At 39.6% G+C, this 9,930-nt stretch overlaps 1 pseudogene; it reads left to right on the forward strand.

Moving 5' to 3' along the window:
* Positions 1-4,170: 4,170 nt before the first annotated feature.
* On the forward strand, positions 4,171-4,471 carry LOC112915631 (10 kDa heat shock protein, mitochondrial pseudogene; annotated as a pseudogene).
* The last annotated feature ends 5,459 nt before the right edge of the window (positions 4,472-9,930 follow it).

The following is a 9,930-nucleotide window of genomic DNA, read 5'->3' on the forward strand; positions in this document are numbered from 1 at the left end:
ATTTTTCCTCTTGATAGCTTCTGACATGAGAAAACTTGAAACTAATTAATGTACGGTTTGTTTCTTAACAAACCCCAAACCTTGACATCACTTGTCATCACATGTAACTTGGGATTAGAGCATTGAGTTTATGTTTGTGGGTATCTGATGTTGAATATACTATACAGTGAGAAAATTTTCTCTCTAAAAAAAAAAAGCTAACCCATCTGCAAAATGTTATTTTCCTTTGCTTTCAATGAAATTTTGTTTCTCCCCATTGCATAGCCTTTATTCAATCCTTTATGTTCTACTTTGGCATGCAGGGTCATCTCCTGTAGAAGTGAGGAAAATTCAGGGATGCCTGGGTGGCTCAGTGGTTAAGCGTCTGCCTTCACCTCAAGGTGTGCTCCCAGAATCCTGGGATGGAGTCCCGCATAAGGCTCCTTCTGCTTGTCTGCTTCTCCCTCTGCTTATGTCTTTGCCTCTCTCTGTGTGTCTCTCATGAATAAGTAAATAAAATCTTTTTTTAAAAAAGTGAGGAAGGTTCTAGCAAAATTTTAGAAAATTTATAATTGGTTAGCATGAATTAAAGTAAGAAAGAATCAGGTAAATGAAACCAAAATATTCAATTCAGCATGTTTTTCTGTTCCTAGTCCACAGGAGGATCTCTTATCAGTCAAGAGAATGGGTTTTTTTGTCATTTTATTTCCATTAGGCTATCTCCATATTTCTAGATCTGGAAAATAATCTCCACTGACATAGCTGCTAGAATTTAAAATTCTTCCTCCACCCCATGACAATAGTGTTCTAATTGGTTGCTTTCCTCTGCAACTTGTTTTTAGCCTCTTTGGATCATTATTCCTTTTGCTTACATGTATACCTACTGTTTGCTTATATATATATATATAAACTTAATAAACAGCTATATATATTGGTAGAAAAGCTGTTTATTAAGTTGTTCCTAGACCCTCCAGAAGAGTCAAGGCCTGGTTTAATGCAATCCCTATCAAAATACCATGGGCTTTCTTCAGAGAGTTAGAACAAATTATTTTAAGATTTGTGTGGAATCAGAAAAGACCCCGAATAGCCAGGGGAATTTTAAAAAAGAAAACCATATCTGGGGGCATCACAATGCCAGATTTCAGGTTGTACTACAAAGCTGTGGTCATCAAGACAGTGTGGTACTGGCACAAAAACAGACACATAGATCAATGGAACAGAATAGAGAACCCAGAAGTGGGCCCTCAACTTTATGGTCAACTAATATTCGATAAAGGAGGAAAGACTATCCACTGGAAGAAAGACAGTCTCTTCAATAAATGGTGCTGGAAAATTGGACATCCACATGCAGAAGAATGAAACTAGACCACTCTCTTGCACCAGACACAAAGATAAACTCAAAATGGATGAGAGATCTAAATGTGAGACAAGATTCCATCAAAATGCTAGAGGAGAACACAGGCAACACCCTTTTTGAACTTGGCCACAGTAACTTCTTGCAAGATACATCCATGAGGGCAAAAGAAACAAAAGCAAAAATGAACTATTGGGACTTCATCAAGATAAGAAGCTTTTGCACAGCAAAGGATACAGTCAACAAAACTAAAAGACAACCTACAGAATGGGAGAAGATATTTGCAAGTGACGTATCAGATAAAGGGCTAGTTTCCAAGATCTATAAAGAACTTATTAAACTCAACACCAAAGAAACAAACAATCCAATCATGAAATGGGCAAAAGACAGAAATCTCACAGAGGAAGACATGGACATGGCCAACATGCACATGAGAAAATGCTCCGCATCACTTGCCATCAGGGAAATACAAATCAAAACCACAATGAGATACCACCTCACACCAGTGAGAATGGGGAAAATTAACAAGGCAGGAAGCCACAAATGTTGGAGAGGATGAGGAGAAAAGAGGAACCCTCCTGCCCATGTTGGTGGGCATGTGAACTGGTGCAGCCATTCTGGAAAACTGTGTGGAGGTTCCTCAAAGAGTTAAAAATAGACCTGCCCTACGACCCAGCAATTGCACTGTTGGGGATTTACCACAAAGATTCAGATGCAATGAAATGCCGGGACACCTGCACCCCGATGTTTCTAGCAGCAGTGTCCACAATAGCCAAATTGTGGAAGGAGCCTCGGTGTCCATCAAAAGATGAATGGATAAAGAAGATGTGGTTTATGTGTACAATGAAATATTACTCAGCCATTAGAAACGACAAATACCCACCATTTGCTTCAACGTGGATGGAACTGGAGGGTATTATGCTGAGTAAAGTAAGTCAATCGGAGAAGGACAAACAGTGTATGTTCTCATTCATTTGGGGAATATAGATAATAGTGAAAGGGAATATAAGGGAAGGGAGAAGAAATGTGTGGGAAATATCAGGAAGGGAGACGGAACATAAAGACTCCTAACTCTGGGAAACGAACTAGGGGTGGTGGAAGGGGAGGAGGGCGGGGGGGGGGGGGGGTGAATGGGTGACGGGCACTGAGGGGGGCACTTGACGGGATGAGCACTGGGTGTTATTCTGTATGTTGGTAAATTGAACACCAATAAAAAATTAATTTATTAAAAAAAAAAAGAGTCAAGGCCTGATTCTGAAGTCACATGGGCAAGAACGAAAATCCAGTGTCACCACTCCCACTAAATTTTCTGTGTCTCTAAAGATTGGGAACTCTACCTTATTTATCTATTTCTGTTCCACAGTGTCTCCCACAGTGATTTCTCCTCCTCCTCCTCTTCCTCCTCCTCCTCCTTCTCCTTCTCCTTCTCTTCACCCAACATCCCCATGATCAACCTCAAGATCAAGAGTTACATACTCTTCTGACTGAGCCAGCCAGATGCCCTTAACACAAAGATTTCTACGTGACAATAGTAATAATCTGTGAAGGAAGGAATGTAAATTGTATTTGATAGGCAAGGTACTAGGCCCAGAAGGTTTAAGGAATGTACTCAGCATCACTCAATAAATGGTAGAATCATGTGTGTTTGTTAAAATACATATATGAGTATGATTATTTAGAAGATCTGGAGTGAATTTAAAATTTTTTGTTTAGATAATATACACTTTGGGAGATTAGACTCCTGGAGCCACATGCTTCTTCATTCACTTATGGAAGATGACGTGTGTTTCTCTAGCCATCAGATAAAATTTCATTCTAAACTGAATTTGGATATTGCTCAGTGTGAATGAAGCACTGTAGCTAAGAGGATGGTATGCATGTATTGGCTTGGGCCTGTGTTAAATTCTTTTGTCTGAATTAATAACAGGAGCAAGAGGAAACAGGATGGTGCTGATTGGCTTAGGGTGATGACAGTTTACCTGTGGAACCACCTGACTTCTACAAAGCTAGGGAAATATACACAGAATACATGCTGGAGAAACAATCACAATGCTCACCAGAGATGGACATTTGAAGCTGCAAAAGGTATTCTTCATTTTATTTTATTCTTATTTTTTTAAAGGTTTATTTATTTATTTGACAGAGAGAAAGTGTGCACAAGTGAGGGAAGGGACAGAGGGTGAGAATATCCAAGAAGACTCCTGTTGAGCACACAGAGCCCAACTCAAGGCTCAATCTCACAACCCATGAGAGCTAAGCTGAAACCAAGAGTCAGACACTTAACCAACTGAGCCACCCAGGTGCCCCAGGTTTGCTTCATTTTAGATTTTGACCGATTCTGCCAAACTGTACTCCAAAATGCTGTACCAATTTATATTTCCATCAACAGTGTATGAAAAAGTCTCTTTCCCCACACCTGGACCATATTAGATATTACTAATAATTGCAATTTTGACCATTATGATGGGTGGAAATTATCTTGCTTTAGTTTACATTTTCTTGTTTATTATTGAGGTTATACATATTTATATATATATTTTCTTTTTGTATATTTATTAGCCTTTTGGTTTCCTCCTTCTGTGAATAAACGATGTTAAAGTACAGGGATGCCTGGGTGGCTCAGCGGTTGAGTGCCTGCCCTCGGTCCAGAGCTTGATCCTGGAGTCCCCGGATTGAGTCCCTGGATCGAGTCCCGCATCCGGCTCCCTGCATGGAGCCTGCTTCTCCCTCTCCCTGTGTCTCTGCCTCTCTCTCTCTCTGTGTCTCTCATGAATAAATAAGTTAAATCTTAAAAAACAAAACAAAAAGGTAAAGTAGGAACTGTGGTGGCCAGAGTCATGGCAGGGCAAGCGTTTAGAGTTTCTTCCCTTCTTTGACTGAGTTTTAGTTGAAAGGAGTGGAGCTAAAACTGTAACCAAAGGAGGTATTATGCGTCCAGAAAAATCTCAAGGAAAAGTGTTGCAAGCAACAGTAGTAGCTGTTGGATCAGGTTCTAAAGGAAAGGGTGGAGAGATTCAACCAGTTAGTGTGAGAGTTGGAGATAAAATTTTCCCAGAGTATGGAGGCACCAAAGTAGTTCTAGATAAGGATTATTTCTTATTTAGAGATGGTGACATTCTCAGAAAGTATGTGGACTGAAATCATTACTAAAATGGCATGAAGTGAAGCTGCGCATTCCAGTGAAGTTGTGAAATCTTTCATCATGTAAATAATTTTCATGTCTCTCTTTTATAATAAACTAATGGTATCCAAAAATAAATAAATAAAAAGGAAAAGTAGATTATAGCTTGAATTTTAGAGATTTTCCTATGTGAATGTTTTTTTCTACTTACTGAAAACAAAGGCAAACACTGGATTTAGATAATATAATTCGGCTCAAGCTATATTTTAAATATTTTATTTATTTTTTTTGAAAGAGAGAGAAAGAGTCGGGGCAGGAGCAGAGGGACAGGGACAAGCAGACTCTGCGCTGAGTAGGGAGCTTGATCCTATCACCCGAGATCATGGCCTGAGCTGAAATCAAGACTTGGATGCTCAATGGACTGAGCTACCCGGTGCCCCTCAAGCTATATTTTAGATCAAAATTATTTTGTACTGGGAAAATACAACCCAGCCAGCAGAATGTATTTGTTTTTTTTCTGAAAATGTTATTTTAATTCCAGTGTAGTTCACATACAGTGTTATATTCATTTCAGGTGTACAATATAGTGATTCAACACTTCTATATATTACTCAGTGCTCATCATGATAAGTGCACACTTAATCCCCTTTATCTATTTCATCCATCCCCCTCCCTCCCTTCTAGTAACCCTCTGTTGGTTCTCTATTTAAGGGTCTGTTTTATGCTTTGTCTCTCTCCCCCCCCCCCTTTGTTCATATGTTTTGTTTTTTTAAATTCCACATATGAGTAAAATCATGTAGTATTTGTCTTTCTCTGACTGGCTTATTTTGCTTAGCTAATGCTACTCTCTAGATCCATCCATGTTGTTGCAAATGGCAAGATATCATTCTTTTTATGGCTGACTTTTATTCCATTATGTATATATACACCATATCTTCTTTACCCATTCATTTATTGGTGGGTATGCAACTTAGGTTTCTTCCATAATTTGGCTATTATAAATAATGCTTGCAATAAACATTGAGATGCATGTATCCCTTTGAATTAGTATTTTTGTATTATTTGGGTAAATACCCAGTAATGCAATTACTGCATCACATGAGTTCTATTTTTAATTTTTTGAGGAACCTCCATACTGTCTTCCATAATGCCAGCCAGCAGAATGTATTTTTAAAAACACTTGTCTTTTTAGGTAAGGTGGTTGGGTCCCCATTCTTCTGTTGGGTCCTGAGAAGAAATAAGTTGGTGAGAGATAAGTAAGCATATCTCCTTTCTAGGGTAGAGGTTGAGGGAGAAGTCAGTTCTGTTTGGGTGGACAGGAATCATTTAGGGAGAATTATGAAAGTTCTGAGCTCGGAGTTACTACAGTTGGCTTTAAATCCATTTCACTAAGGTGACACTCTACTCCTTTGGCTCTGCCCAGGTTTGTCCAGTGCTGCCAAGTCATCATCCAGGAGGTGGCAGTGAAGCCCCACTCACTGTACTCAACATTCACTCTAAGCCACATCCTTCACAAGGGCAAAAATGCTAAACTCTGTGATGAACTTTACCTGAGGGGTATTATCTGTTCCTTTTGCCCATGCAATAAATGGCCTTATTTTTCCATTTTTAAGGAGTTCTTAATCTATTTGAACCAAAGGGGTGGCAGCTAAGAACTGTGATCCATGATCCCTCAAATGGTAGAGCCAAGGGAGCAGCGCACTCTAGTGGACATTGATAGTCCATCCAGTAGTTCCGTCCCAGGGGTTTAAGCAAGATGGGAGGGAGCAGAAGAGACCTATGCATTTGGCCTTGGTCAGTGTTGCCCTGATGTCAGCAGGTGGCTTGATGATTCAGAGGTCAGAAGGCAGAAGCAGTGGGTGGAGGAAGGCTAGGTGGATAGGTTGGTGGGGGAGTGCTGTGGATTTCACTGAAAATCCTGAGTAAAAGAAAACGTAGTTGGGGAGTTATGAGAGTAAATTTGCCTCATAGCGATGAAATGTGAGCAGAAGGGCAAAAGCAGAGCAGCAGGAGAGCTGACCGGGCCACCTCTAAGAGTGCTAATCCAAAGAGGGCTCAGAACATTTTGTGATTCACAAGAAGCATGATTTTCAAGTATGGTTTCTGCACAAACAGCAAAATGTAAGCCAATGTTCACAATGAATGGAAATGTGTGAGTCCACACTGGCCTGGCTATTTCTGTTGTCATGTAGCATGGGGAGTTAGCATGGTACATCCCCAGATACAGGTACAACCTTGATGTCAGTTTCCTAGTATGTATAAGTCAGTGGTCAGTCCACTAAAACTCTGAACTTGAAATAGTGTAGAGCATGTTGTTTAGGAGAAATAAACCATCTATTTTGTGTCTAAAATTTAAGTCCTTAATGTCCTTCTCAATATGTTGATTTGAGAAAAGTATCAGCAAAGAAAACTGAGAAGGAACTATAGAAAAACACATACTTTGCCAACATGGAATCAAAACTTTAAAACATGTTTCGAATATAATTTTATCATAATTACTGCATGAAATCTACCTCTATTCTGAATGAGGGTGGGAATCTGATTCTCCAAGTGAAGGAAATTTTGAAAGACATTTCTAAAGAAATTAAAGGATTTACTATGTACAGAACATGCAATAAACCTTCTGTTTATTTTTTTATTGTTTAAAGATTTTATTTATTTATTCATGAGAGACACAGAGAGAGACAGAGGCAGAGACACAGGCAGAGGGAGGAGCAGGCTCCCTGCAGGGAGCCCGACGTGGGACTGGATCTCGGGTCTCCGATCACGCCCTGGGCTGAAGGCGGGGCCAAAACCGCTGAGCCACTTGGGCTGCCCAAACCTTCTGTTTAGAACATGAACCAAGATTTTCTTAATTTTGTTGTCAGAAAATCAGTTTCTCTTGTCTAGTGAACAGATATTTAAAAAATAAGTTTGAAGAGACATCTCAGATAATTAGCCCTCCCAGGAAACCATTCTGTCTTGCCTTGGCATGGAGGAAAACCTTAGAAAAAGGACGGGACTTAGATTGTTTTTTTTTAAGTGATAGATGCTGGCAGCGCTGGTAGCTCAGCGGTTTAGCGCCACCTTCGGCCCAGGGCGCGATCCTGGAGACCCGGGATGGAGTCCCACGTCGGGCTCCCTGCATGGAGCCTGCTTCTCCCTCTGCCTGTGTCTCTCTGTCTCGCATGAATAAATAAATAAAATCTTTTTTTAAAAAAAGTGATAGATGTTGCTAATAAAGTGATAGATGTTGCTAATTTTCAGATGTTGCTGAAAAAAATTACAAAATGAGTGAGCAATTAAATTGGTAGATTCTCTATTTCTGGTTGCCATTCTGACCTGTTCTCTAACAAACTACCAGAAGAGATAAATTTTATCTATGGTAAAACAGAGGAATATTCATGTTAAAATTCCTAAAAGAAAGTCAAAAGTATGGGTGGCAGTAGCTTTTTTTCCTTTTTTGGCGGGGGAGAAGGGGGAGGAATGTATATGGGTTTTTTCTTCTCCTTAATAGAAATTCCTTCTTTCTGGAGAAGACTTTAAAATGCTGTGGTTTCCCCTGATCAAACCTTTACTGAGTTCCTATAATATGCAGGTATTGTTTTAAGTCCTGGACACAATAGGAGTGAACACAATAGGTACAAATCGCTGCCTTTAAGGAGCTTATTTTCTTATATGAAAGACAAATAATAAAAAAGATAAATAGGAATACATTTAGAGTAATTGAATGTGATTCCTGCCAGGGATAAAAATATAGCTGGGAACACGGTGAGGAAGTAGGTCTGTGCCTGCACATTTAGATAGTGTAACCGGGGAACAGAGAAGTGGCATTTTATGAATGTCCTGAAATAAGTGAGGGAAGGACCAATGTGGAGAAGGAGGGGCCAGCAAGGGTGCAGCCTTGAAGAGGGAGCGTGCTTGGTTTGTTTGAGGAGTGCAGTATGTCTGAGCAGAGAAAGGAAGAGAGCAATAGGGGATGTGGTCAGAGAGGAAGAGGCTGGGGATGAGGAGAGGGAGGCCAGGTTGTGCAGGCTAGGGGAAGGATCTGGACATCTATGTCTGGAGGTTTCATAACACTTTGTCATGAGCCCTTCTGTACAAATCATTGAACTGCTACTGTTGTAATAATAATGCTTATCATGAATTTCCAATGTTGAAATTGCGAGAGATATTTTGTTTGGAATGTGTGCTAAAGACTTTTTGTGGTTCTTTGGCTAGCCAACTGTATGAAGTATAGGGTTATATTTAAGGCTGTCAAATTACTCTGGTTTAAATTTGCCGTAGCTGGGAAAGACAAATGCTTATTGGTACATACTCAAAAGTATGCAGTCTTCTGCTTACTGTTTTGAGGTGATATTTCAGTGAAGTATTGCTTCCCCTCCCCATTTATTGAGATATAATTGACATCTATAGTTGTGTAAGTTTAAGGTGTACAACATGGTGATCTGACATATGCTGCAGTACAGTTACCACAATAGTGTTAGCTAACATCTCCATCCTGTCACATAATTACCAGTTCTGTTTTTGTGGTGTGGATACTTAAGATCTACTCTCTTAGCAACCTTCAAGTCTATAATATGGTATTATTAACTATAATCACCATACTGTATGTTAGGTGCTCAGAATGTGTTAATCTTATGACTGGAAGTTTATGCTCTTTGACCAATATTTCCCCATTTCCTGGTTACCCCTCAGCCCCTGGTAGCCGCCACTCTACTCTCTGTGTCTCAGAGTTTGGTTTTTTAAGATTCCACATATAAGTGATATTATACAGTATTTGTCTTTCTTTGACTTATCAAAGAATACTTATGAAGTATTACTTTATACAAGCTTACCAACTACCAGTCAATAGAATATTTGAATGCTTGCTTAAGAAACAAATCTACAATTATAATTAGTACGTATATATATGATTTCCTTTACACTGTGGCACTAAAAAATTTTAATTGATAACTTACATATAGCAAGATACATAAATCTTAAGCATAAAGCTTAATCTTTTTTTAAAAGACTTTATTTATTCATGAGAGACACAGAAACAGACAGAGACATAGGCAGAGGGAGAAGCAGGCTCCTCGCAGGGAGCCTGATGTGGGACTCAGTCCTAGGACCCCGGGATCATGCCCTAAGCCAAAGGCAGATGCTCAACCACTGAGCCACCCAGGTTCCCCTTGATGAATCTTTAAAAATGTACACACCTGTGTGACCTCACCCATATCACGGTATGGAATATTTCCAGTTCCCCAGCAGGGTGCCTCTTACCTTTACTCAGCCAACAACCCATTAAAAGTCATCACTAGTCTGACCTCTGTCACCATGCGTCAGTTTTTCCTGTTCCTGAATCTCATATAAATGAAATCTTATCATATGTATTCTTTTGTATGTGACTTCTTTCACTCAACATGAACTTGCGAGATTCATTTATGTTGTGGTGTGAAGCGGCGATCCATTGTTTTACCTTGCTGCGTGGTATTCCAGTATATGATACAATAAC

This window comes from Vulpes vulpes, unplaced genomic scaffold, assembly GCF_048418805.1.
Source record: "Vulpes vulpes isolate BD-2025 unplaced genomic scaffold, VulVul3 u000000899, whole genome shotgun sequence".
In the NCBI taxonomy this organism is placed as follows: domain Eukaryota; kingdom Metazoa; phylum Chordata; class Mammalia; order Carnivora; family Canidae; genus Vulpes; species Vulpes vulpes.